The sequence below is a fragment of the Panthera tigris genome, chromosome E2 (genome assembly GCF_018350195.1).
Source record: "Panthera tigris isolate Pti1 chromosome E2, P.tigris_Pti1_mat1.1, whole genome shotgun sequence".
Lineage (NCBI taxonomy): Eukaryota > Metazoa > Chordata > Mammalia > Carnivora > Felidae > Panthera > Panthera tigris.
Window position 1 is genome coordinate 14382059 of NC_056674.1, and position 27711 is coordinate 14409769.

Consider the following 27711-nt stretch of genomic DNA (forward strand, 5'->3'; position numbering starts at 1 on the left):
GGTGAGTCACAGGGTTGTTTTTCACACAAAGCACAATGTGGGTGGGGGTGCCAGTGAGGGGTTGGGCTCTGTCTCTGAAGGTCAAGGCTCCACGTGGGCCATGTCTTTGCTGCAGGCCCCCAGTGGAAGGGAGTAATGGTCACGGTCCCTGTTCAGTTGGGCTTCCTCTCCCCATCAACCAACTGCGGTGGTCCTGTCTCTGTGTCTGTCCCCCCCCACCGTATATTTCACCTGTGCCTGCCATTCTGCCTGTTGGCAGCTTTCCAGATTGCTGGCTTCCTGGTGAGGCAGCTCCTGCCGATTTGATCACACACCCATTCACTGCTGCACAGCCCCCTACCCTGTGCCAGGCCTGTTTGAGGAGCTAGGGATCCGTTGGGAGCAAGGCAGACAAGCTCCTGCCAGCACGGCTGACCTCTCTGGCCAGGGAGATGGCGGTAAAGTGATCATGCTGTCGGAAGAATGGGAGTGAGGAGCAGAGGCGACCAAGGCCTCTTCAGAAGTTGGGGGTAAGAAGGCCTTTTAAGAGGAGGTGAGGCAAGGGCTGAGCCGGGAACAATCAGAAGCGGCTGCGTGAAGTGCAGGAGGAGAGTGTTCGGCCGAAGACAAGGCCAGGGCAGAGGTTGAGCGAGGAGCAGGGAGAGGCCAGGGGGCCGTCAGGTGTCAGGGGAGCCAGGGGCTGAACGAGGGGCCTGCCATGTAGCACAGGTGGGGGCAGGTGGGCGGGGACCAGGTGACTTAGGGCTTTGTGATTCATGGTGAGGAATTGGACATCTTCCCTACGCTCTGAGAAGTTGGGGAGGGTAAAGCTGGCAAGTGATGGTCTGGATTGCCTTTTGTGAAGATGGCTTTGGCCCCTGTGAGGAGGATAAATTGTCGGGAGGCAGCCGTACAGGAGCTGGGGCAAGAAAGGAAGGTGGTGTGGGGTGACGCGTGGGGAGGAGGAAGGTGAGTGGGCTTCGGTGGAGCAGCGGGCAGCGCGGATGGATGGGAAGCTGGGGTGCGGGGAGCAGGGGTCACCTCGACACCGGAGCATCTAGCCAGAGGTGCCGTTTGTGGAAACCAGGAGGCTGGGGGTAGAGGAGCGGGGGTGGGAGGGCACGTGGCCGCTGGGGCTTGAGGGGGCCACCCGGGGAGCTTCGAGGAGTGACACCAGCCTGAAGGGAGCATAGAGACAGGGGAGGGCCCAGATGGGAATTGGGGGCCCTTTTCCCATTTAGAGACCAGGACTGATAGGATTAGCGGGAGTGGTCTGGGGGTTGGGAGGCCTAAGAGCAGGTGAGCATGAGATTAGACGTCACCCATTTTTTTTTTTTATTGTGATAAAATAAACCTAACGTAAACTTGACGATCTTAACCATCTTAAAGTGAGCATCCTGTCCAGTGGCATTAAGTATATTCACACCGTCATATAACCATCATCACCATCGTCCCACATCTGTGTCGTCTTCCTGAGCTGATTGTCTATTTGTAGTGTTTCGGTTGTGTCGTGTTGGGGGCTACTGTGTGTTGGGCAGCGAGCCAAGCACAGGGCCTGGGTGTGAAGGGTGGGGCTTCAGTGTGAAGGACACGGTAGGGAGGGCTGAGGCTAGACCTTTTGGGGGGACTGTAGGAGGTCGTACCTCAGAAGGACAGCAGCTGTTGGCAGCGGTGATTCCGGAGGCTGCACCCTCCTGGTGGCGCCACAGGGAGGGGCTCACACGCCATATGCTTTCCCTGCTGCTCTTCAACTCTTGGGGTTTTTTCCCCAGTCATTTCCTCTGGTTCCACCTCATGGACAATTCTAGCAACTGCCAGGGTTCAGAGGAAAAGTTCCGGTTACTAAATTTAAGAGCACTGGATAATTTCTTGATGTGCAATGATGTAAAAAACACGTGTCGCTCACTTACCCACGAAAGGCTCACCTGCGTGAGGATAGTCACGTCACTGTGGCTCTTTATGGAGGCCCAGAGGGGAGTAAGCTGCCCCGCATCTCACCCAGCTGGCAAGTGGCAGGTCAGGGAGCCGACCAGGAACCCTACCTTGTGCTGATTGTGGGTTTGAAACAAGGACCTTTTGGAAAGGGGAGGGTGGGGTCCTAGGATAGTAGTTTTGGATTTTCTCGAGTTATTTACATGCACATGTCCCCCCCCCACCCAATCGACTTGTTGTGAAAAGCATTTGCAGCTTTGGGATGCTGTGGCCCATGAGAGTCATGCCCCCTCCTGCCACCGTGTGCTGGGTGGGCCAGACCAGACACCTCCTATGCCTCCTAGCTGCTCCAGAGACACAGTGTGTGTCCCCACTGTTTGACTTGGTGATTCCCCCAAACCAACCCCAGCATCTGGGACCCACAGAAGTGTGTTATTTTTCCTCCGGTTCTATTAAGTATTTTTTTTTTTTATGTTTATTTATTTTTGAGAGAGAGAGAGAGACAGAGCATGAATGGTGGGGGAGGGGTAGAGAAAGAGGGAGACACAGAATCCGAAGCAGGCTCCAGGCTCTGAGCTTCAGCACAGAGCCCAACGTGGGGCCTGAACCCACAAGCTGTGAGATCACGACCTGAGCTGAAGTCGGAAGCCCAGCTGACTGAGCCACCCAGGTGCCCCTCTATTAAGTTTTTTTTTGAGCAGAATACTTTCATATGGTTCAAGATTCCAAAGGCTTTATGGTGAAAAGTTTACACACACACACTCATATATATATATACAGGCAGAGGAACATACAGTACACATATACAGGCACACACGCATATTTATGGCCTAATTCACTTCACCAACCCTTTTTGAAAGGGAATTCGGGTTGCTTCCGGTCTCTTACTAGTGTAAGCTGTGCTGCAGTGGGTAAGCTTGTCCCATGTGAAGTCAGGTCAGGGGTGAATATGAAGAATTCCAGTTATATCAACACTTCAGTGCGACTACTGATAATTGGGTCAGTAGGAAATCTGAACCAGGCTCCCCACCCCCTGCCCCAAGATTATTGGCATTCCTCACACGACTTATTCGTACACTCATCACCCCATTCCAGAAAGGAATGGAGAGCCGTTGGACTCTTCTGGTTGGAGACCACTGGAGGAAGCAGGTCAGGGAATGCTGAGAACTAGCACCAACCACACCTCTGTGCCAGGAAATACTAAATAAGGGCTTTGGTAAGTTGACAGACTTCCCAAATCCTTAGGGAAAGGGCAGCAGCATGGAGGTCAGGGACCTCCTATTCTCCTCCCATAAACAGATGTCATATGGAGGGACAGGGAACCTAGGGCTCATGCTAAATCATAGAGCCAGATCTGAGCCATTCCCGGTGAAGGATTCTGTTTGGCTGGTGGTCTTGGGATGAGGTGACCTCCTTAGCTCACACCAGTAGACGGAAGAGGCGGGATGGGAACTTATAGCACCTGTGGGGGCCAGCCAGCGTCCAGGCAGCCCCACCGCCCCTTCCTCCAGAGTCGGAGCCTGGTGCCACCCAGATGGGCCAGGTATCAGGCTGCGGCGGCCTTGTTCCCTCCTTTCCCTCCTTGGGGATCTGAGCTGACTTAGACTGGTGAACGCGACTTCTATATACCTCTGTCTTTGAAGGCCTGATGTTTACCTACACAAAACTTCACCTGCTTTGCGAACTCCAGGCCTCTGCAAACTTCATCAAACAGGCGAAGCCTGACCCAGCTGGCAAGTGGGAGGACTAGGTCTGCTGTCAGGAAGCTGGCCAGGAGCCTTGCCTTTTTAAGTTGTTTTTTTTTTAAGACTTTATTTTTTTAGAACAGACTTTATTATTTATTTGTTTTTTTAATTAAAAACATTTTTTTAGTTTATTTATTTATTTTGAGAGAGAGAGAGAGGGAGGGAGCATGCACAAGCAGGGGAGGAGCAGAGAGAGAGGGAGGGAGAGAATCCCATGCAGGCTCCATGTCGTGAGTGCAGAGCCCGAAGTGCACTCAATCCCGTGAACTGTGAGATCACGACCTGAGCCGACATCAAGAGTTGGATGCTCAACCGACTGCCACCCAGGCGCCCCAACAGACTTTATTTTTTAGAACACTTTAGATTTGCAGAAAAATTGAGAAGTGCACTTCTGCCGGCAGACTTCCTGTATAACCCTCCTCCAATTTCCCCTGTTATTAACATCTTACATTAGCATGATTTCATGTGTTACAGTGAGTGAACCAATATTGACACATAGGTATTAAATAAAGTCCATAGTTCTTCACATTTCCTTAGCTTTTTCCTTAGTTTTAATATCTTTTTCTGTTCCAGGATAGCATATTACGTTTATGTTGTCGAACACTTGCGTTGACAAATAGGGAATTGTCGTGCTTCCTCAGGCCCCTTCTGGTTGTGGCAGTTTTTGATGACCTTGACAGTTTTGAAGAATAGTGGGCAGGTCTATTAGGGATTGTCCCTCAGTTGGGATTTGTCTTTCTCCTTATTAGACCAGGGTTATGTGTTTTTCAGAGGAAGAGCTCCGAGGTAGAGTGCCATTTTATCACATCGTCCGTAGGGTGCATGCTGGCCATGTGATTTACCACGGTCTATGTTAACCTTGGTCACCTGGCTTCATTACCTACTATTTGCCGGATTTCTGCACTGTCAGTTTGCTCTCTCCCTTTCTGTATTGAACTCTTTGAAGGGAAGTCACTCTGCACAGCCCACACCTAAGGAGTACAGGGCTTAGGCTTCACTGCCTTGAGGGCAAAGTGCTGACACAAATTAGAAATAAACCTGGGAGGACGCCTGGGTGGCTCGGTCTGTCGAGCGTCCAACTTCGGCTCAGGTCATGATCTCACAGTTCGTGAGTTCAAGCCCCACATCGGGCTCTGAGCTGTCAGCACAGAGCCTGCTTCATATCCTCTGTCCCCCTCTCTCTCTGCCCCTGCCCTGCTTGCGCTCTCTCTCTCAAAAAAAAAAAAAAAAAAAAAAAAAAAAAGCTGGGAATTCTTCTGCAAGGAAGATGTGTCTCTTTTTTCTATTAACTTATTCAATCATTTATTTTCATCAGTCTGGACTCCTGGGTATATTTATTTTATACTTTGGGTTATATAATCCAATACTACTTGAATTATTTTGTGTTCACATTATTCTAGCTTTGGCATTTGGGGACTCTTTCACTTGGCTCCTGTGTCCTTTGACATACTTCCACTATTGGTCCTAGAGTCCGCCATTTCTCCAAGGAGCCCCAGAATATTTTACCTAGAATGGTAACTGGGAATTGAAACCAAGGCCTAGGCTCGAGATGTGCTCCTTGCCACTGGGGGAGCACCTCCTTTTTAGAAAATGTAATTTTAATATGAAACGCCAATATATAAAGCATGTTTAAAATAGGAAAATGATAAATATTTATTTGGGATCCATTCATGCAAACAGTAACAAATTCAAAGGCACCAAAAGATACGTACCAGAAGACTGTTTTGTGCCCAGTAGATTGGCAAAAAATTTAAAGTCTCCAGTGTTGGGGAAGATTTGGAGTATTGGGAATATGGTACGCTGCTTTTGGGATGTAAGTTGGGATCAACCATTTTGGAAAATAATTTGGTAGGTTGTAATATAAATGAAGATGTTATACTCCCCAACCCAGCAATTACCATTCTGGAGACACTTATACATACAGAGACATGAATAAGAATGTTCATGAGATCACTGTAATCGCATTAACTTGGAAGCAACCCAAATATCCATTAACTGGAGAATGGACAGATTGTGGCATAGTTGTTTCAGTTATCTAATGCACAATGAATCACCTCAAAACTTACCGGCTCAAATCAATAATTATGATCTCGTATGGTTCTGGGGGTTGACTGGACTCAGACCGTGTCACTTGGGGGCTCTCATGGTTGCAGTCAGATGTTGGTTGGGGCTAGTGTCCTCCTGAAAGCTTCCTCGGTTGTTTGGTGGTTAACCAGTATTGGCACTTAGCTCAGACCTCAGGTTGGGCTATCAGCCAGAATGCCTACATACGGCTTCGCCGTGTGGCCTGGGCTTCCTTACAACATGGTGGCTGGGTTCCAACAGCGTGCTGCTGAAGAGAGCCAGGAAAAACCGTATTGCCTTTTCTAACCTAGTATTGCAAGTCACATTGGTTCACTTCCGCCCAGATTCAAGGGGAGGGACCATAGACCCTACCTCTCAATGACAGGAATGTCACTGTCTCATAGTAAGAAGAGCGTGGGGGATGAGCGATTGTTTTGTGGCCATCTGGGCAAATCATACATCAATATAGGATGTACTGTCTGATGTATTGGGTGTGGAATATTATATATCAATGGAAATGAACGAACGTTGCACATATCAATAAGAATAAAGCAAAACACTGACTGAAAAAAATTGCAGAAGAATATGTGTAGTTCTGCAATATGCAAAATATTTACTACTTAAATATTTACTCACTTAACAATTCAATCAGTTTGCTCTTTAAAATGTAGCAAATGTATGAAATGCATAGGATTGACGCACTCCAGATGTGGGAGCATGGTTCCCTCCAGGGGTAGGATGGGATGTGATTGGACCTCACATACGCAACAGCCTAGGAACGGTTGGGGTGCCTGGCTGGCTCAGTTGGGGGAGCATGCGACTCTTGATCTCGGGGTCGTGAGTTCAAGCCCCAAGTTGGGGTATAGAAATTACTTAAAAATAAAATCTTAAAAAAAGAAAACAGTATAGGAATGGTTTTTAAAGCTGGGTGGTGGGCACACAGGTGTTTGTTGTGTTATTCTTTATATGTTTTTGGTATCTCTTAAGAATTAAAAAACAACAATTCTCTCTCCTACTCTGGGTCATCAGTTCCACTCTCCAGAGGCAGTGGGTGTTACTGGGGTTATGTGTCCTTCCAGAAGTATTTCATTTGCAAACATAACTCTGTTTTCCCACTCAGATGGTCGCATATATGGCAGTTTTGCGCTTTGCTCTTTTCACTAATATATCCTGGAGATCATTTCATATCAATACATGACAAGCTTCTTTAAACACACACACACACACACACACACACACACACACACACACACACACTGGGGTGCCTGGGTGGCTCAGTTGGTTGAGCGTCCAACTCGATTTCGGCCTCGGTCTTGATCTTTGGGTTGTGGGATTGAGCCCCGTGTCGGACTCTGTGCTGAGTGTGGAACCTGCTCAGAATTGTCGCTCTCTCTGTCTCCTCTGCCCCTCCCCCCCCCACCCCGCTCTCTCTCTCTCACATTAAAATACACACACATACTTTATTGAGATATAACGCACATCCATTCACTCATTTAAAGCACACAATTAGCGGCGCCTAGGTGGCTCAGTCGGTTGGGCGTCTGACTTTGGCCTAGGTCATGATCTCATGGTTCGTGGGTTTGAGCCCCACGTCGGGCTCTGTGCTGACAGCTCAGAGCCCGGAGCCTGCTTTGAATTCTGTGTCTCCCTCTCTCTCTGCCCCTTCTCTACTCATGCTATGTCTCTATCTCTCAAAAAAAATAAACAAACATTGGAAAAAAAGCGCACAATTCGATGGCTTTTAGTTACTCACAGAATTGTGCATCCATCACTAGAATTCCAGGATGTTTTCATTACTCTGGAGAGAAAGCCCACACCCCTTAACCATGATTCTCCAAGTCCTCCCACACTCTGCCCCCGGGCTCCAGGCCCGTGGCCACCACTAATCTGTCTGTAGATTTACCTTTACTAAACATTTCGTGTAAACAGAACCATACAGTACGCGGCCGCCCCGTCTGGCTTCTGTCACTTAGCCTGTTTCTGACATTCATCCATGTTACACCATAGATCTTCCATTATACTCCATTTTGAAACAATTGATGAGTGATGTTGCAGTGTATGAGTTCCCACATCTCGTTTACCAAGATGACAGACATTGAGGTGGTTTCCGCTTTGGGGCTGTTATGAATACTAAGGCTCTGAACACTCGTGTATGAGCGTGTGAGTGGACATGTTTGCTCTTGGGTATATACCTAGGAGTTGAATTGCTGGGCAGTGTGTTAATTGTATTTTAACCACTTGAACTGCTGGGCTGTTTTCCAAAGCTTCCTTTTAAAGTAGCTGCACGATACTCCCTTGTGTGGATGTACCTTGATGTACTTAACCGGTCCCTTACTGTGGACACTTAGGGCTTTCCAGGTCTCCTTCTATCACAGTCAGTGCCTCTAGTTTGCACTGAATTTTGCTTACGTGCGGACATATCCATTGGGCCAATACCTAAGACTTAAATTGCAGGGGCAAAGGGAATGTACCTATGTTTTATAAGTTTGAATTTATGCTATTCGTGTAATTACAAGTACGTATCGAGAACGATCAGATTCGTGTGAGGAACATTCCAATTTTTCCTCCAGTGTTAATGGCCAGCAGGTGCAGTCACCTTAGAACCAGCATCCACTGGATTTCCCAGTTTTATTTTGGTTAAACCTTGCATACTACGGGACCGACGTTGGCATAGATGTGACATCAAGTTGAGGCAGGTGTTCAGAGCACATAAACCTACATTCATTTTTTCCAACGTTTCCCCTAAATCTTCCTTCTCTGGTCCCTCATATTTAGTGCAGTGCTTGCTCCTAAATGGTCATTGTAGCATATCGTGGCTATCGTTTGGCCTTCTTGATGGCCTGTGAAGGTTAAAAGCATGAGCTCTGCGGCTGTGTGATCTTGGGCAAGTTACTCAGCCTCTCTGTGCTTACTTCTTCTCCACTGAGATGGGAGTAATAGTAGCATCTGCCTCACAGAATAACCGGGAAGGGCTTCACAGAGCCTTGGCACTGGTTGCCATCTAATTTCATCTCTGAAATTGGTGACTTTCAGCACCACTACTTAAAGAACTCTTTCAGACGTTCTCACTGGCTACAAAGAGAGCTTTTTGAGTAACTATTTAATGTAATTGTAAACCTCTAGGAAAGTAGCAAGAATGGTCTAAGGGATTTCTGAATATGCTTTATCTGGACTTGCCAGTTGTTTGCTCCATTTGTCTTATCGTTCCCTCTTCCCTGTCCCCCCTCTCCACAGGCATACACACACACACACGCACACACACACACGCATACGCACACATACATACATATATGGATGTTGTCTTTTGAAGCGTTTGAAAGTTAAGTTGGAGAACGTCATGGCCCTTAACCTCCTAATTCCCTGGTGTGTATTCCCCCAAAACAAGAACATTCTCTTCCATAAGCACAGTATAACTATCCAAACCAAGACATTTAACATACAAGACTCATCTAACTTCAATCATACTTCAATTTTATCAGCTGTCCCAATAATGCTCCTTATGGCCATTCTCCCCACTGGCTCACAATCCAATTCTGGATCATGTGTTGCATTTAGCTGTCACAGTTTTCTTGTAAACAGAGAATGTTTAAATAACGGCACCAAGGAAGGCCCCCCTCTTGCTCCTGGAAGGCTCCATGCCTGCAAGCAGGAATGGCCAGTTCATGTGGCGCCATCTTGTGGCAACAGCGGGAATAGGTTATAAACCACTGCGTTGGGCAGCTGTGAAATGATTCCCTCCTTGGTGCCCTAAAACATTAGGTGATATTCGTATCATCCCAATTTTTATTAATCATGTAGGACACTATGTTTTAAGCATTTCGCTGTTTCAAATCCATATACTTCCGCATAAAATGAGACTTAGTTTCTCAAGTCTGGACCCAGACGGGTGAAGCACAGCGCTCTGTCTAAAAGTAGGGGCTTGGCCTGAGACACCTGTGGGAACGGATCTGGCCGCCACAACATTCCAGCGGTGTGGTATTTGGTAAGAGACTTCTCCTCCTTGCGCCTATGTTTATTTCTGCAAAATAAGCCTTACAGAGACTTCCACCTGTGGGAACATTTAACAAGGTCATGGGTATAGTTCTTAGCAATGTACCTGATAGGTGGGAATTCATTCATAAAGGTTAAGAGATGATTATTATTCAAGCTTTTGTTAGTGGACAAGTTTAGACCTGAAGTCAAATTCACCCCATTTGCTATAACCTTCTTAATCAAAACCACATTCAGTCAACAAGTATTTTACTGATCCCCAAGTCCTAACTATGTGCCAGGCATTGTTCTAGGAGGTAGGGATACCGTGGTGCCACCCAAGCCAAGGTAGTCACCTTCGGGGGCAAATTTCTATTCTGGTTTTGAGGAAAGACAGCTACACGAGCAACAAGAATAGTGTTGAGTGTTAAGCGCTAGGTAGGGAATTCAAATGTGCTACAGAAATAGTAACGGTGTGGCTCTTTTGGATTTGGGTTGGCCAGGGAAAGCCTCTCTAGGTGAGGTGAGATTTGGACCGAGTTCTGAAAGACAAGAAAGAGCCAGTCATGCAAACATGAGGATCCGGGGAGTGAACAGTCCAGGCCAAAGAACAGCAAGTGAAACAGCCCTGAGGTGGGAACAAGCTTGTTTTTTTTGGAGGGGCAGAGGTTACCGTGTCTAGGACATGGTGGTCAAGGGCAAGGTAGGCAGGGGTAGCTCGCATAGGGCCCTGATGAAGCCTTCAGCTTTTATTCCACGTGGGATGGGAAGCCATTTGTGTGTTCAGATCAGGTGGAAAAAGTGTTCAATCTTTCTAAGAGTAGAAAAAGCTTTGTCCCATGGTCTGCGTATAAGTGCATTAACTTCGCATGACCACTTAAACGTTTTGGGAATCTCTGATGTGTTAAAAAGTCGAATGGGCACGATGCATGGTGACTTCCATTACAATTTTTGAAACAGAAACATATTTTACAAAGAGGAAACCGGAACCAACATTTACAGAATCCCTGAGGCTTATCTGTACTTCTGCCAACCACTTAAAATCACTCTAATAAGATCTTCCCAAACAGTAGCATCGCTGGGCTTAGTATTCTGGCTGAGGAGTCAAAGATATTTCAACATTTCTGTATAACGTGGGAAACTCTTTTAAAGAAAACCTTTTTTTATCTTTTATTTTTTTTATTTAAAAAATATTTTTTTTAACGTTTATTTATTTTTGAGACAGAGAGAGACAGAGCATGAACGGGGGAGGGGCAGAGAGAGAGGGAGACACAGAATCGGAAGCAGGCTCCAGGCTCTGAGCCATCAGCCCGGAGCCCGACGCGGGGCTCGAACTCACAGACCGTGAGATCGTGACCTGAGTTGAAGTCGGACGCTTAACCGACTGAGCCACCCAGAAGCCCCCCCCCCCACCTTTTTTTTTAAACAGTTCCAGACTTCTTTGAGAATCTGATCAGTGCTATGGACTTTCTCCCCTGAAAATGCTCTGCTTAAGATGAAGAAGGGGGTACATCTGAGTCCTCTTGGAATCCTCTCTAGATTCCCCGTGTGACAGGGAGGGCTCCCCCTTGTGGCCAGATCCACCACTGCCATAGACTCCCCGCCCCCCCCTCCGCCCGCCCCCCCCCCCCCCCCCCCCCGCATGGGGAAGGAGTGGAGGCTCCCCATTTGGGGCTACTAAAGAGGTTCTTTCTGGCTGGCCCATGCACTGGCAGCCCAATCTCTGATAAGGGTTGAAATGAACTCTAGGGCCTGATTTCTGCTCTCTGGGGACAAGAGGGGATTTGGAGGAGATACCCCCTCCTTCCCTCAGGGAAGGGTTTGGCTTTTTGTTTTTGTTTTTTAATGTTTGTTTATTTTTGAGAGAGAGAGAGGAAGGGGCAGAGAGAGGGGGAGAAAGGATCCCAAGTGGGCTCTGTGCTGACAGCAGAAAGCCTGATATGGGACTCGTTGGGACTCAAACTCACGAACCAGAGCCTACGGAGCTACTCAAGGAAGGATCCTTAATCACTGTTTTCAGATTCAAGAGGCCTTTGGGCAGCCTTCAGATGAGAAGCTACTGGCCCATCTCCCCAGAAGTGCTTGTGCCGCCCATATTTACAGTTATAGGCGGGGAATTTGCTGAATAGATGAAAGGGTATAGAATGATTTGGGGTTTTAGGGAATTTTTTCCTCAATCACCCTTGATTTGGAAATTGAGAGACTGAAGCCCCCAAATTAAGATAATTAAGAAGCAAGATGGGGCAGAAACAGGGCTATCACTTCCCATTTTATAGCATGATATGAATTCAAAGCACAGACTCTTGTATCAGACTGCTTGGGTTCAAATCCTGCCTTACCCCTAAAGTGTCCTGGGATCCTGAGCAAGCCCTTTAATTTGCATCTAACCTCCAAGATTGTGTTGACAGCAATAGGACAGCATTGGTGGGACTGTGTCAAGAACAGAAACTGGCCTGTTACAATTGCTAAATAAATTTTTTTTTAATGTTTATTCATTTTTGACAGAGAGAACGCGCGCGCGCGCGCGCGTGAGCTCAAGCAGGGGGAGGGGGCAGAGAGAGAGGGAGACACAGAATCCAAAGCAGGCTCCAGGCTCTGCGCTGTCAGCACAAAGCCTGACGCCGGGCTCAAACTCTCGAACTGTGAGATCATGACCTGAGTTGAAGTCAGACAACCGACTGAGTCACCCAGGCGCCCCTAAATAAATTCTATTGATACTGTTTTGCAGTGAAGAAAGGCAGGCTCAGAGAAGTGAAATTATTTTGACAGGAAAGGATGCAGGAAGAGCAGGATTAGAACTAGGGCCTATCTCCAAAGCCATTGAGTGTTGTTCACCCCCAAACCAGTGTTTTTCAAACTGAAAGGCCAGACCCCGTAGAGGGTCAGAAAATCAGTTCAGCAGGGCCTCAAAAAGCACTGAAAAAAAAAAAAAATCCGAGTGTATGGTGCCTATGAGTAAATAGTATTTGATGGCACTTACATTTCATACAGGTATCTATCTATCTATCTATCTATCTATCCATCTACAGGTAAGTATACCTATGTGTGTACTAGGTCATTACTCTTGACTACTGATACCCCAAGGAGTTTGTACACAAGGCTTCAGTGAGATCCTCCATGTGTTGTAAACCATCCCAGGAGGGACAGGGGTTCCAGTTAGCTCAAGGAAGACTCAGAAATAGGGGAACGGGCCATGAACTGTTGGGCATGGAAAGGGGCAAAGAGGGTAGGCCACGGTAATCTTGAATCTAGATGAGAGCGGAAGGGTTAATTATTGAAACAAAAAATCCGCAAGAGCATACTCTGTGCCAGAACTTTGGCTGGGCAATGTTAGCTACACAGTGATGACTGGGACGGTCCCGGTCTTTTCCCTGGTGGGGCGCTCTGTGCAGTGGAGGAGACAGACCTATCACCAGACGGTAAGACACTAAAATGGTCAGGGCTGTGATGGGGGAAGCCCATGAATAAGGAATACAGAACAGCAAGTTCCAAGCTGAAAACCCATTAGCTGAGGTCGAGTTCCAGTATTAGGTTTACCTCTGGGGAACCTAAGGCCCGCCTCTGAGCCGTACTTGCCTCTGCATCACTCTCACAGATTTAGGTGGACCTAAGATTCTTCACTTCCCAGCTAGGCCTCCTAGAAGTATGCACTAACCAATGTGTTACTTGCCAAGCTCCGTGGCACACTGGAACCCAAATTGAGGACAGCAGGCCCTACCCAACCTATGAGAAAGTTCTGGGAGACAGATGTCTCATAGGGCCTAGTACACTAGCTAGCAAGTGGGCCAGGATCTGTGCAAAGCTCTTTTCTTACAGGGCGATTTTAAGGCCTTTGCAGGCCCAAATTACCCCATAAAAGTCCAATCCCTACTTAATTGCACATACTGTATATGATGAGCAGGTAGGGTTAGTATTTGGAGTCACAGAATGTTTAATTGATATAAAGTGTTCTGTTTGACATTAAAAAGTCCAATAGCTTGGTGACACAGCTCTGTTTCCATTTTGCAGATGTGGATTCAGAGGCACAGAAAACCGGTCAAGTCTTCTGCCTACAATCACCAGCAAGGGAATGAATGCAAAGCTGGGTTTGTGAGGCTTCAGAGCCTATACTCATCATGAGGGGACACACTGAAAAGACAACTCTCAAAACCCCCGCTCCGGGGCTCTTTAAGAGCCTCGGAACTGGGAGGAAAGGCGAGATCACAGTAAAGCGAGATCAAAGCGTATGTAAATAAAGACCAGGGGCTGCCGGGAAGTATCACTGCGGCGAGACATTAGGGAAAGCGGGTGTCAGAGTCCTACTGCGCCTGCGCCATCCTGTCTCTTCTTTCCGTCGGGCGCTTGCGCGTGGCACCTCGGTAACCCACATCGACCCAAACTTGCCTACTGTACGCATGCGTCCTGCTCTGAGTCAGCCTCTTGCCCTTTCTTGCGCTTGCGCTCTAGCGCTCTCCGAGTTCATCTCTCGCTCTTTGACGTCAGTTCCTGTTTGTGGCGGGAGAGGGCGGTATTTCCGGCCAGAGGGTGGGAGGGGGCGGTAAGCGGGGGCCGGGGGGAGGGGGCGGGGGGGCCGCGCCGCGCGAGCCGTTGGGCCTGGCTCGGAGAAGGCGTTGCCGCTGCCGCTGCAGTTGCCGCCGCCAGGAAACACAAGGAGCGGGACCAAGCGCAGCGTGGCGATGGGCGGGAGTAGGGCCCCGCCGGAAAGGCTGGGCGGCCGCCGGTGACAGGTGAGTGCGCCAGCGCGTGTCCCCGAGTGCCTCCCCCCCCACGATGGTCGCGTCCGGACCCCCCGCAGTGCGGCACTGGGCCGTACCACCAGTGCCCGCCGGGCGGGGACCGCGGTCCTCGGAGGCCCCCCTTCCGGAACTGAGTTGGGGGCGGACGCGCCGGGGGTGGTCAGACTAGCCCTGAGGGGCCGGGGGCGGGGGCGGCCGGCCGTACCACTGAGGCGGCGCGGGGGGGGGGGCACACCAAAGTGCGTTGACCGAACCACTGAAGAGCTGGAGGCTGAGGCAGTGGGATGGGAAGGGAGAGCCCGACCGGTGTGCGTGCCTTACCGAGTGTAGGGGGCCGTACCTATTCGGGGCTGTGGGAGCAGTTTCTTGAGCGTGTTTGGGGGAGGTGGGGGAACTGCTGGGGAGGGAGCCGTACCAAGTGCGGCCGGGGTAGCGCCTTGTGGGTTATACCACTGAAGTGCTGGCGGGGGGGCATCCCGAGAGCGTGGAGGAGCTCTGTATCAAAGGAGGAGGGTTGTGCTGTTTATAATCTTTGAGAGGACGGGCGGGGGTGGGGGACAGCCCCCAGTGGGTGTTCTGTGGAGTATCTTGGGAGGGCTGTAACGCGGAGTGTTGAGGAAGGGCTTCTGCCTCCAGAGTTTGGTGGGTGGGGCTTGGGGGTTTACCCTGAGCTAGAGCACGGAGGATCGCTGTTGAACTTGTTGATGACTTTGGGGGGAAATTGTATGGTCACTGGGATTGTTGTTTGGTCACTGGGACTGTTGTCTACCGCAGAACCGTTTCATGTTATTAAGCTTTATTTTAAGGTGTGTGGGGTACCCCTGGAGCAAATCCTTTGATTCTGTGGGCAGGAGATGTCTTGGAAGCCACTGTCTGAAGGTTCCTGAGCTTTCTGCTCCGTATTAGGGAGGGGAGGAGGTACTGAGCTTAGATTTGAGGAGCCATGTCCGCTGGATCTGCTTGGTAAGCCTTAGGAGGAAGGAGTGTTTAGAAGAACACCTTTTCTGACAAGGCAAGGTGGCTGGGGACATCTTGATCCTTGGGATTCTGCAGACCCGCATCCTCTCATTTGGTGGCTGCTTGGGCTCAGCAAGAGGCCTCTGCTAGAGTAATCAGGTGGGTCCTCTGTGGTCTGCCTTTCAACCTTGTTCACTTTTCTCCTCACAGAGAAGCACTGGGAGTTCAGTCCTGGCCAGACCTTGTGGTGGGGGTGGGGGTGGGGGGTGCAGATGAGCCAGGTGCCCATCAGGCCAATGCAGATCATGGTGGGCTCCTCCATCCTGGCCACGAGGCTGTTTGTGTCTCCCCTAGGGTAGCTGTACAGCCTTCTGTCGCGTGCCATGTTTACGCTCCCCACCAGGCGATAACAGTTGGCTTCACCATTAGGCGGCCGTGAGGCTGAGTGCTGTTTTCCCAGCTGTTCGTCTCTGCATAGGCCAAGGGGATTTGGGCGGGGGGACCCTGGCCCAGCCTGACCCTTCAGATTTCTCTGAAGGACTTCGGGTAGCCAAGTCCCCCACAGATCTAGTTTCTCACTGTGGTCACTGGGTGGGTGCTTGGAGCCACTGCCCCTGCTCCCTAGGCCAACTTGTGACCTTGGCTTTCCTGGTAACCTTTGCCCTGGGTCTGGAGTTCCCGGGAGGGCTGGCTGTAGTCCCTGATTGACCTGGCTAACGTGGGCTGGTGATACGGTCAAAGGGGGCAGATGGTTGCTTCTGGTCTACATCATTGGCTTCCAAGCTGCCTGGCTTCTGTGGTTGTGGTTCCTAGAGAATGGCCCTGGAGTCTCTTCGAGACCGTGGTGGCTCTGTAGAATTTTTCTCCACCTGGGGTTTGTTTCTCTGGTTTCCTGCCAACTTTTAGAGGGTTTGCTGGATGGGGTTGACAGCAGCAATAAAAACAATAATCATGAGATTGATGGCTGATGTTTATCGAGTGGATTCTGTGTGCCACACACTATTCAGAATGCTTCACATGGATTAGCGTGCTGAACACTCACATCCTAGAGCCACACGTACTGTTGTCACGATCTCTGTTTTAGAAGGGGAAACAACAGACAGGCAAATCTTTTCCAGAGCCAGTGAACACACATCCACTGTTATGTCAGGCATGCGGCAACCCTTTTAGACCCATGACCTCATTTAAATCTCAAAACACACTTATGGGGTAAGTATGAAAATGCCTGTTTTTTAGAGTCCTAAGAGCTAGGTAGGCGTGTGATGCCCATTTTACAGATATGGAAACTGAGACACTGAAGTGAAATGATTTTCCTGCTGTGTCACAGCCAGAAGTAGTAGAACCGTGACGGGAACCCGTGGGCCTGGTTGGCCTCAGTGAACCTCTTGTTGACAACATAACTAGAGCGGTGGGTTAGTTGCCCCCCCGGGGTGGATATGGTGTCTCTCTCCATTTTGAGGAATGAGACACTGGGGCTCAGAGGAAGAATCGCTTTGCCCTCTGTCAGACCCTAGACGGCAGGCTGGGCTTTGAACCCAGGTCAGCTTGCCCCTGGTGTCATGCGTTCTTTGTTCACCAGGTGCCAAGCTGGAGTGGGTCTCTGTCACCTCCAAAGCCCTGCCCTGGATCCTGCCACCTGCACCCTTGGGCCTGCCCTTCCGTTTAGCCTGGGAGCCCAGGACTCTGGGGCAGCCAGTCCAGCGGTTCTGGACTTGCTGGTGAAACTTGGTCCCCCCACTCAGAGTTGAGCCAGAGCGTCTTTGAAGCTGGTGCATAGTGTGTGCTGGGAGCCAGGAGAGAACAGCAGGGGAGACATGCAGGGGATGACCTAGCTACCAAGGGCCCTGGTGTTAGATGTCCCTGCACAAGATGGTGTGGTGGGCCTGTGTGCAGGTTCTGGTGCCGTCACATTCTGGCGGTGTGACCTTGGGCCACAGTGTTCACCCCTTGTGCAGTGGGCTCGGAACGGCCCCCACTGAGGCTGCTGTGCGGATTTCATGAGTCAAGCCACGAGAAGCTTCCAGAATGGTGCGTGGCACTGCGCAGGTGCTCAGTCGGCAGTCCTGAGGGCATCCTCAGGGTGTCCTTCCCCCCACCCTACCTTCAGTCCTCTCAGGTGTCCTGGTGTCCAGCTCCCTAGCCTGGCCCAGCCAGAATCCAGGAATCCGTGTCCTGGTTTCTAACCCCTGTAAAGAGCTGCACTGAAGTGATTATCTGAGCATGGGGTTCCGACCCGGCCCTACCACTCCCTGGCTGTGTGACCTTGAGCAGGTTCCTCAACCTTTCTGAGCTTTCATTGTCTGTGTCTTGGGATGAGAATTCCCCTTGGTAGGTTGTTGTGAAGGGTAAATGGGTTGATTTGTGGAAAGCATTTATAGCCCTGCTGGCCTAACAGTCTCCAGCAAACGTTTCCTGTTCTCACTATTTCAGAAGAGTGCCTGACACACGATGAGCCCTGAGATTATCTTAGCAATTGTAATTCTTCATTATTTCTGCTAGGATTCTGAAGGCCCTTCCCCGGTTACAGATCCCTTGTCAGGGAACACCGGGAGGAGGGCCTGGCTGAAATTAGCATCTCCATTTTCCCAAGGAGGAAACAGGTTTTGGAGGGTTGGGGCGGGGGTGGGGACGTATAATCAAATAAAGAGTGGCGAATGCAGTACCCAGGCTGCCTCCTCCTCCCACACAGTTGCTGCCCAGAGCTCCTCCGAGGTCAGACTCTACCTGGCTCCTTTTCAGACGGCAGGCTCTTTCTAACCCTCCTTCCTGTATGTGCTTTTATTGAATCTCCGACACAGCCCACCAGGAGTAGCAGGAAGGGCCTTGACCCAGGTGAGAACAGCCCTTTTGAAGGCTGAGGCAGAAGGTTGGGTGTGAGCAGGGTGAGTAGCAGAAGTGCTGGAGGGAGTCACCTGTGCAGAGCCACGTGGGGGGGGGGGGGGGGGGGAGAAGTGTGCATTTGACCCCTAAGGCATTGCAGAGCTGAAGCTTTTCGGTGATCCGCTATCATTTATCGAGCACCTGCTGTGTGCAGGTGCCAGGGTCATGGTGGTACACTCAACAGAGGCGCCACCTCCATGGAGCTGAGGGAGACAAGCCCTAAACCTGGTGAAGAAATGACAGGTTAAAGGGAGGTGCCGGGCAATGGGTTAAAATGAGGTGTGACTGGGAGCTTCCTTAGTTGAGCTGTCAGGAAGGCCTCGGAGCTGATCCCAGCTGATCCCAGATCGACCAGGTGAGTGAGGAGAAGGAACAGCCTTGGGGCATGGTGGAGGGGAACCACAGTGCTAGAGTTGAAAGCTTGGCGAGGCCAGGGACCTGTGGCACAGAGGCCTCAGTGAGGGGGCGGGTGTGGGAGGGGAGGCCAGGGGCTGCGAGCGGGCAGGGGTCAGAGCCTTGCAGACTGCTCTGAGGAGCAGCGTGGTCAGATTTAGAGGGTGCCTTTTGCCATAAGAGGTTCTCACTCAGACTTTTGCCTGGGGTGGGGGGTGGATTTTAGAGCCGGTCAGGGAGTTTCACATGCCTCCCACTTCCCCCTTGAGTAGAATCACTGCCTTAGAAACGGCCAAGGGTGATGGTGGCCTCCCTCCTCTGTGGTTTTCACACCGCATTCCCCAGGGCCCATGGCTGTTCCGTTTAGGGACAGATGGGGGGAGGCTTGGTGAGGTGATTTGTGCCTACCCCTCCCCAATGCAAACAGCTGGGCTTAATATTAAATAACCGTGCAGAACAACGGTGATACCTGATGAAGCCTCGACTGATTCTACCTTCCACTCAGCTTGTATGCCAGAGGGCTTGCCACATTCCTGGTGTGGCTCTAGAACTTGGAAGACCGGACCTTAGGGGCCTACCTTCTAGTGGCGACAGGTGCCCAGCAAACAAATCTGTGGCGGGATATCAGTTTGTAATAAGTGTTATGAAGGCAAACTGAATAGGGATCAGGGGAAAGAGAGTGTGGGGATATTACTGTGTTTTAGCTGGGGTGATCAGGGAGGGCCTCCTGGAGGAGGTGACATGTAGGTAGGGATTAGAGTGCTGTAAAAGGAGCATGGGAAGACTTGAGTGAAGGTCCCTTAGATTGAGGAGGAATTGGCTCTGATTCCCACCTCGCAGAAGCCTGGAGAACCTTGATAACCTGTGCCGGGTCTGGCAGTGTTGGGGACGGGCTCTGAATTTGGGCAATGTGGCTCCAGAGTCTTCCCAAACCAGCAAGGTGCTTGGTAATTGTGGGTGAAAGTGGCTTCTAATCCTGCACCTGAGCCTCATACTTAGTGCAGTAAGAGGGGCCAGGCTGTCTCTGAACTGTCTTCCTGGAAGGAGTGGAGACCCTCAGAGCAAACCTCCTGGGGTCTTTCTCCTGGGGAGAAAGCCTTTAGGGTGGGAAGGGATGGAAAGGAGTGTCTTTTGCAGTTGATCTCCAGGCCTCTGGAGGACTAGGGACACCCCTCCCTGGGCCTCTCTTCAGCTTCCCAAGAGCTCTCAGTGGAAGGCTCTCAACCACCAGGCCTCTGGGCTGCACGGTGGGGTGGTTCCGTGGCAGGCTCTTCTGGACAACCAGCCAAGCAGCAAGAGGCCCAGCTAGGGGAGACAGCCCTGGGAGCAGGACCAGGAGGGAGGGAGCGAGGGAGCGAGGGAGTGGGGGGGGGGGTGGGAGCTTGGGCCTGGCCCCCCTTGGGGGCAGGACCCACCGCCAACTCAGCACCCGCAGCAGAGCCTGGCTGCACTGGGTGCGTGAAGCAGGGGACAGCAAGACGCTCCGGGGTTGGCTAAGGGAAGACCTACATGTAGAGGTCCATGCAGGAAGTTCCTCGAGCCCAGCCGTTCTGCCCAGGAAGCTCGTCCGCAGATGTTGTTTCTAAGGGTGAGGCCAGAAATCCAAGCCTGCCTTGGTTTGCCACCTCGTGAGCCCTTTCCGAAGGGACTGGGGCAGCTGCCGCTCTGTCGCCTCTCTCCCTAGCCCTCCCTGGCCTGATTTAAAGGTCTTCATCATAAGGTGGGTTGTTGCGTCGTGGTCCGGGCTGACCTGGGTTTGCACCCTGCTCCTGGCCTCTCCCTTGGTTGCTCTGGAACCCTGGTGTCCTTGTGTCAACTCTTTGAGGTGCATTTTGCTCAGTGGAAATGGGAACATCCCCTCCAAGCGGGGCTGTAGGGTGGATTCAGGGATCTCATTTGTCAGAAAGTGCTTGACGTGGGGCCTCCTGGGACGGTGCTCCAGTGGATCCGTGCTGCCGCTGGAGATGGTCAGCCGGGGTCAGGTTGGGCATCTGAGAGCAGCCAAGGGGCTCTGGATGCAACCGGCCTGGGCTTGTTGGTGGACTGGTGGGAGGAGGTGGCAGGCGGATTAGCTGAGTGAGGTTCCTGCCGGGGAGGGCTAGGGAGGAATATTCATCACACCCGTCACCAAGGCCCCCTGGCCCCCCTCAAGCCAGACATGATGCTGAGCAGCCTGCGCATGTGTTGAGCTCCGGCACAGCAGCCTATGAGTGGGTAAGAGTCACTGCCATTGGTAGTTAGGAAACTGAGGCACAGAAAGCTACATAGAATGCTGTGTTGCCGAGAGCTAGCAGGGTGGCCTTTTTGTGCTGGGCCCTGCTCTGGGGCCTAAGGCCTGAAGCGCCTGCTCTCACCTGTCCTCACCATGACCTGGGAGCTCAGTGTAACTTTCCTCCCATTTTATAGATGAACAAATGAAGGCCCATGCAGGTTATTAGATTTGCCCAAAGTCACAGTGTTAGTTGGTAACAGACATGAAATTTGAACCCAGCTCTATCTGGGGTTAAGTTTGCTTCTTTAAGACTGACTCTTCTGCCTCTGATCAATGCCATGGCCACTGTTTCTGAGGTCATTAGTTGTGGTGGTGGTGTTTTTAAAAATACTTTATTTTGGGGGGTGCCTGGGTGGCTCAGTTGGTTAAGCATCCAACTTTGGCTCAGCTTATGATCTCACAGTTCGTGGGTTCGAGCCCCGCGTCAGGCTCTGTGCTGACAGCTCAGAGCCCGGAGCCTGCTTTGGATTCTGTGTCTCCTCTCTCTGTTCCTCCCCTGCTCACCTTCTGTCTCTCTCTCTCAAAAATGAATAAAGATTTTAAAAAATTTTTAAAAATATTTTATTTTTTATTAAAATTTTTAAATGTTTTTTTTTTTTTTTTTTGAGAGATAGGGCGTGAGCCGGGGAGAGGCAGAGAGAGAGAGAGGGAGACACAGAATCTGAAGCAGGCTCCAGCTCCGCATTGTCAGTACAGAGCCTGATCTAGGGCTTGAACCCACAAGTCTTGAGATCGTGGCCTGATCCAAAGTCAGACATTTAAATGAAGAGCCACCCAGCCGCCCCTAAAGATTTTATTTTTAAATAATCTCTACACTCAATGTGGGACTCGAACCCACAACCCTGAGATCAAGAGTCGTACGCTCCACTGACTGAGCCAGCCAGACACCTCTCATTACTGTTGTTCCAAATGATCTTTTTTGTTTTCTTTTCTCCTAGACAAAGCCAGCACTAAGTAGGCCTCAGTTGTTCTGGAAATGACTGGATTAGCTCTGTTCGATCCCTGTTTTGGAGATGGGGTACAGCTGCCTCTCTCCACCCCCTAATGCCCAGAGAGCCCCGGCCTTGGCCAGCCTCTTCCTTTCACTGAGCCGAGGGTGGGGGTGAAGGTTGGGAGGTACTCCCCTACCCCTGCCTTGGGGTCTGATTCCTGAAAGGCCTCTGGAGCCAGCCCGTGGCTATTTTTGATCATTTGTGTATCCCATTCTTTCACCAGATAATTTATCGAGTACGTACTATGTGCCGTGTATAGTTTTAGGTGCCAGGGAGTGGCATCCAGTCTGCTGGAGGAGGCAGAGAAGTAGTGTTTGTTGTACAAGTGCTTGGTGCCGCCGAGGAGGGGAACAGAGATCTGGCTGGACTTGGTGGGAGGGGAACTTGGGGAAGGCTCCCAAGGTGAGGCATTCAGGCCTTGACATGAAAACCCAAAGGAACGGGCCAGGCAGGGGTGCAGCATAGGTAAAGGTCCTGAGGTGGGATATGCCTCAGTGTGATGACGCTTGAATACTTGCCACTGGAGCTGGGAGAGTGGGGTGGCGGGAGAGGAGGGTGGCAGGGCTCAGCTCTGGCAGGCAAGTCTGTGCTTCTCAGACTAGTGTCCAAAGACCTGGAGGGGGTGGGGGTAGTGGCGGGTGTTAAGCATGTGTTTTTGGGGTAGTGTCTGCGACTTGTCTACTTTTTTTAGCTGTTTTCAACAAGTTAATATGGGCATGTCGTGAATCATCTGGATGATTCCTTTTAACCAACTAGTGACAGTATTAACATAGCTGCTCTTCCATAGCTCTGATGAACTAAGGCTCAGGCTGGCCCTTGACTTTGGAGTTGGCCTTTGTGTCATTACCACCTCTTTTCCAAAGTGCTGGCTCCATCCCCAGCTGTGTTTGAAGCAGGTATCGTTGGGTCCCCATGATGACCCTGGGTTGCCCCCCCCCTCCAAAAGACATCTTTTGAGATAACATAAGCACATGCTCAGGTTCGTAGTAACGTCCTGTTTTAGAGATGAGGACCCTGAAGTTCAGAGAAGCGACCTGTGTGGCCTGGAGGTAGTAGTCAGGATTTGACTTGACCAGCCCTCTGGGGGTGGATTTGGGCCTCTGAGCCCTGTCTCAGCTCTCTGGGCTGAGTGGGTCCGGGCTGGCAGTGATGGAGCCACATGGGAGCTTCTCTTCGGCAGGCTGGGGTCATCCAGCCCCTTGGGCCCCTTCAGCCTCCCACTGCTTCATCAGAGAGGTCCCGGACAGCTATACCTCCAGGAGGCCAGCCACTAGCCGTGTGTGGCTGGTTACGTTTTAGCGAATTAAGTGTAAATACAAGTAAAAATTCAGTTTTTTAGTTGCACTAGCCGCTATAGCTACATTTCCATTATTACAGAAAGTTCTGTTGGCTAGATCAGCCATCTCCTGCACTCACCCACTGCGTGATCTTGGGCATGTGCGTATTCTCCCTGGGTCTCAGTTTCCTTTTCTGAAGAATGGGGATAGTAATAGCATCTGCCTCCCAGGGTTGCTAGGAGAATTGATAGGAATCCAGACCCGGCACGTTGTGAGCACTCAGTAAATGTTAGCCATGGGTCAGACTGCCTGTTTGCTCCTAGGTGCCCTAGGGATGAGGAGGGGACTCACGCCACCAGACCCTGCCTCAAAGCTGCTGGCCAGGGAAACAGGCAGATGATGATATGGAGCAAAGCCTATGAGGCCGGAACCCCTCAGCCAGACCGGAGGGGGGCCCGGTGTACTTGTGCGCGCCTGTGTTTGTGTACAAGGCGGGGGGGGGGGGCAGCGCCCGGGTTGCAGGGCGTTGGGGATGTGGGAGGGGATGTGGGAGGTGGGAGGAGACTCGGCCTCTTGAGTGTGGGCAGAGGGAGGTGGAAGAGGCACAGGGCTGGGACGGACGTGATCCAGTTTCCTCGCCTGCGTCCTGGCTGCCCAGCATTGGGTACTCAGTCGTTCTGTCCTCAGTTTCCTCTTTGGTAAAATGTGGGTCCTTGTGGTCCCCAAGTGAGCCAGAAGGTGAGGGTGTCGGGCCAGTGCATAGGGCTTCTTCCGGGGACAGCTGGAGAAGGCGGCTGTGATACAACCCCCGCCTCAGTGGGGCCAGGAGCTCCGCATCCCGCCTCACCTCCAGCCAGACAGTTCCCCATCTGTCCCTAAGAAACAGCCACAGCCCTTACGGTGAACTCCCAGGCCCGGCCCAGCCAGGCACCCCGGCTTCCGCAGTCACACGTGCCCCGTTCCCCTCCACCCTCCTGACTGGCTCTCGTGCAGGCTACCCCTGGCCTTGGTGCCACCCTCCTTCAGCCTGGAGTGCTCTTCCCCTCTCCCCTGGCCCCGTGGCTACCTCATCTCTCAGGTTTCTGCTCCCATTTCACCACCTCAGGGAGCCGTTTTCTGACCACCCTGGATAAAACTGGAAACCCTTACCCCTTCCCACAGACCTAGTCCTCGGTGTGCTGCTTTTATCCGTGACATTTGTCAACTTCTGTTACAGCATGTAATTTGCCTATTCATTTAGCTTCATTTTGAGGCCTGGCCACCCTCCCCCCCTTTCCCCCCCAAACTCCCCCAGGGCAGGGAGTTCTGTTTTGGTCACTGCTGCCTCCTGGTGACTAGAGCACTGCTGACACGGCCTAAGTGCCAGGTTTGTGGAATGAATGAATTCAGGACTTTTTTGTTTTGCCTTTACTTGACACAATTCTGGCCCCAAAAGCTGGGATTGTGTTTGCTACCGCTACCCTTAGTTAATGAAAGCTCTAGGCCCGGCCTGTGGTGGGGACACAGTGGGGACCAGGACACTCCCATCCCTGCTTTGTGGAGCTCCCAGTCCAATGAGGGAGGCACCATTACCCAGATAATTGTACAGGTGACTGAGCACATTAGACGTAAGTGCTGTGAGGGGACAGGTAAGGCTAAGGTCTGAGGATCTGTGACTCATTGTGGGGCAAGGACAGACGGGGGAGGCTTCCCTGAGGAAATGAGGATTTAGCAGGTAAAGATGGGTGAGCAGGGCCAGGTAGGGGACTAGTATGTGCAAAGGCCCTGGGGTGAGAGAGAGAGAGCGAGCAAGGAGTGTTCAAGGGACCAGGAGAAGGGGAAAGTGTGTGTGGGGGTGGTGCTGCTCATCGATGAGGCAGGAGAATAGGCAGGGGCCACTTCAGGTGGGCCCTTGTCTCCACAAAAGCCTTGGATGTGATCCCCAAACAGGGGAGGGACAGGGTCAGAGCTCTGGTTGGAGGGTCTCTCACAGCTGCAGCCTGGTGCAGTCGGTGTGTTTGGAGCCCATGACCAGGCTGACTTCGATATCTGCCATGATTTCTGTGGGTGCTGCAAGGCCCTAGGTGGCGGGGTGAGGGGGAAGGTGTGGGGCGGGGGTGGCGAGGAAGAGAAGGAAATCTGCTCTGTGCTTATTCTTGTCCCGGTATCTTTTGCAGCCCGCCTACTCTTCAGTCTGCTTCCAGTCCTACCTGCTCCAAGCAGACAGATGGGGCAGCTGAGGGGAGTGTGTGGTGTTTAAGAGAAAAAAAAAGTATCTTTAATGCTGTCTTTGTACCAAGGAGGTAGAGTAGGTAAAAATTCACGTAGTACAGAGATGTGCGACGTGGGAAGTGAGGGTCCCTGTGTCTCCACCCACCAGAGGAAATAATAACACCTGATAGGTGTTGAGCGTTTGCCACATTGGCAAAGTTCAAAGGACTTTATGTGGATTAACTCATTTATGCCTCACAGCAGCCTTGGAGTGTGTACTGTTCTAATTTACAGATGGGGAAACTAAGGCAAGGAAAGGGGAAGTGATTTGTCCAAGGTCACACAGCAAGTGGCAGAGCTGAAGTTGAGGCGCATTTGGTCCCGGAGGCAACTTTGACTCCCGCCCCTGTGCGTGCAATGTTTTGTTTAAACACGTACCTCCTCCTGGCCTCCAGCCTAAGGTACTCTTCCCTGGAACATCCACTGTCGATGATGGGGTGACGGCTTTTCTGAAGACGATGCTGTAGAAGACAGTTACACTTGGATGGTGACAAGGACGACTGGCTCAAGAATGTCAGTGTGTGAGAAAGAATCAGAATTAGCCCGTGTGCTGTGTACTTGTTGGTGTTGCAGAAAAGGGATGAGGGGGCGGGGCGCCTGGGTAGCTCGGTCAGTTAAGCATTCGACTTCGGGTCAGGTCATGTGAGTTCGAGCCCCGCGTCGGGCTCTGTGCTGACAGCTCAGAACCTGGAGCCTGCTTCGGATTCTGTGTCTCCCTCTCTGTGTACCCCTACCTCACTTGTGCTCTGTCTCTCTCAAAAATAAACATTGGGGGGGAGAAAGATTATAAAAGTGCCTGGGAGGGTCGAATTCACAGGTACCGAGCGCTTAGGTCGCCTGGTGTGTGCTGTGTGCTGAGTGCGACACAGGCGCTCATTCACTCTTTGGTGTGGTCACATCAGCCGCTACTACAGAGCCAGACCCCTGTGCAGGCACTTAGGTTGCTTCCGGGCTCTCACTGTTTCAGCAGCTACACCTTCAGTCGGGGGGTGGGGGTGGGGTGACTTTGCCCCCAGGGAACATTTGGTAGTGGGGAGGACATTTTTGATAGTCACAACTCAGGGGAGGGTGTGCCGTGGGCTTTAGCAAGTAGAGACCAGGAATGCTGCTAAACCTCCCTTGTGCACAGCGGCCCCCGTGACAAGAATTCTCGGGCCCCAAATAACACTCCTGCTGAGATTGAGAAACCCCGCTTTAGGACGACCTCTGTACGTTTTCCGAACCTCCTGAGCATTTTTTGCAGGAGAATTTCCGACAGGGACATTTTCCACTTGGTCAGTTTTGTTGAAGTGCCCTCCCAAAACGCGGAACCGGTTCACAGAGCTGTGGATGGCACATGAGGGAGTTGTTTCCCTCCGCTCGCCCCGTGAGCCTTTCCTTCCAGATTCCCATAAGCAGGTGCCGCCTGTTGAAGGACAGGTTCCTGTTGTCTTTGGATTATAATTTTTTTTAATGTTTATTTATTCTTGAGAGGGAGAGTGCAAGTGGGGGAGGGGCAAAGAGAGAGGAAGACAGAATCCTAAGGCTCCGAGCTGTCAACACAGAGCCTGATGCAGGGCTCGAACTCATGAGCCCAAGTTTGATGGTTAACCGACTGAGCCACCCCGGTGCCCCTGTTATCTTTGAATTTAATCTCCTGAGCAAGTCCTCCTCCAGGAGCTGTAGGGAAGGCAGACTAGAGGGCAGGCGACAGGCTCCTGGGGCTTGCAGCACAGGGAAGGAGCCCCACCTTGCTGTCTCCAGCTCCAGGAGATGCAGAGCCTCGGCTCCCCTCCTGCCTCCTTGTGCCATCTGTGCTGTCTGGCATAGAAACCAGGTCAGGGAGAGGGGGCCAGAGAAAAAAGAACTTGATAAATGGCAAGGAAAGGAATCTAACTTACTCTGAGCCTGTTCTGGGCACAGGGCTTCACTCTGCACATTCATTCCACAAATACTTACGAAGCACCCACTGTATACCCGGCACCCTGCAAGGCTCAGAGGATCCAGCAGGCCCAAGACAGGCAAGAGCCCCTGCCCTTACCATGCTGACATCATAGTGGGGGGAGGTCGACAATAAGCTATAATAACTAAGTAAATACATATGGTCACGCCAGCAATAAAGTGCTTATAGAGAAAAATAAAGGGTAAGGGGAGGTAGGGTGGGTGCTCCCTTTTGTCTAGGAAGCTTCTCAAAGAAAGTGACCTGAGCAGAAGCTGAAGAAAGTGGGGTGGGGCCCTGCAGATACCAGGGAGCAGAGCATCCCAACTGAGGGGCAGCAGGTGCAA

General features: G+C 51.3%; 1 protein-coding gene and 1 long non-coding RNA gene across 6 annotated transcripts in view; one reads left to right on the plus strand and one right to left on the minus strand.

Annotated features, from left to right (window-relative positions):
• The first annotated feature begins 426 nt into the window (after positions 1–426).
• The window catches only part of AKT2 (AKT serine/threonine kinase 2), a 63673-nt gene continuing 36388 nt past the window's right edge, over positions 427–27711 (plus strand). For 2 of the 4 annotated variants that reach the window (XM_042970089.1, XM_042970092.1), the window contains exon 1: positions 14258–14416. The gene's annotated coding sequence lies outside the window, so the exon portion shown is untranslated. Of the gene's footprint in view, positions 510–13697; positions 13913–14257; positions 14417–18086; positions 18215–27711 lie in introns of those variants that run through there. The other 2 variants (XM_042970090.1, XM_042970091.1) reach the window with 2 other exon arrangements.
• LOC122234278 lies at positions 15255–27454 on the minus strand. 2 transcript variants are annotated; one of them, XR_006212044.1, is made up of 3 exons: positions 27385–27454; positions 25825–25907; positions 15255–16457 (listed from the first exon to the last, which is right to left on the minus strand). It is a non-coding gene; the product is annotated as an uncharacterized LOC122234278 (long non-coding RNA). The 2 variants fall into 2 exon arrangements; XR_006212043.1 differs by having other exon boundaries at positions 27327–27407.